Raw genomic sequence first — 579 nt, forward strand, 5'->3', positions numbered from 1 at the left:
AAGCTGTGAGTGTGTCTGGAAATCTGCAGGCGCTCCCTGTATAGACGAAAGAGCAAAGCGTGGTGATATAGTATCTTTAAAAGGCCCTTTGGTAGGCACAATATTTGCTTACGGCCATACCACCCTGAACACGCCCGATCTCGTCTGATCTCGGAAGCTAAGCAGGGTCGGGCCTGGTCAGTACTTGGATGGGAGACCGCCTGGGAATACCAGGTGCTGTAAGCTTTTTCACTCCTCTTTACAAAAAGCAGAGGGCGCTGCTGCTTTTTCAGTGGACACCGACAGGGTGGGAAGGAAATAGCTAGATCATGACTTGCCGGTATAGAAATGACACAAATCCAGTTAAATGATGGCTTTCATCATTCCTAAGCTCATCGATCATTTTCTTTTCAATTTTATGCTAACGTATTCTACATTTCAACAGTAAATATTAATCTTTTTACTGCACTACATTTGTGATCCTTATAGCCACTTTGTACATTCTGATTTGACATTTAAAAGCTGTGAGTGTGTCTGGAAATCTGCAGGCGCTCCCTGTATAGACGAAAGAGCAAAGCGTGGTGATATAGTATCTTTAAA

General features: G+C 43.5%; 1 non-coding gene across 1 annotated transcript; it reads left to right on the top strand.

Moving 5' to 3' along the window:
- The first annotated feature begins 106 nt into the window (after positions 1-106).
- LOC129117016 (5S ribosomal RNA) lies at positions 107-225 on the top strand. The gene has a single exon (XR_008533751.1). It is a non-coding gene; the product is annotated as a 5S ribosomal RNA (ribosomal RNA).
- The last annotated feature ends 354 nt before the right edge of the window (positions 226-579 follow it).

The sequence above is a fragment of the Anoplopoma fimbria genome, unplaced genomic scaffold (assembly GCF_027596085.1).
Source record: "Anoplopoma fimbria isolate UVic2021 breed Golden Eagle Sablefish unplaced genomic scaffold, Afim_UVic_2022 Un_contig_978_pilon_pilon, whole genome shotgun sequence".
NCBI lineage: Eukaryota > Metazoa > Chordata > Actinopteri > Perciformes > Anoplopomatidae > Anoplopoma > Anoplopoma fimbria.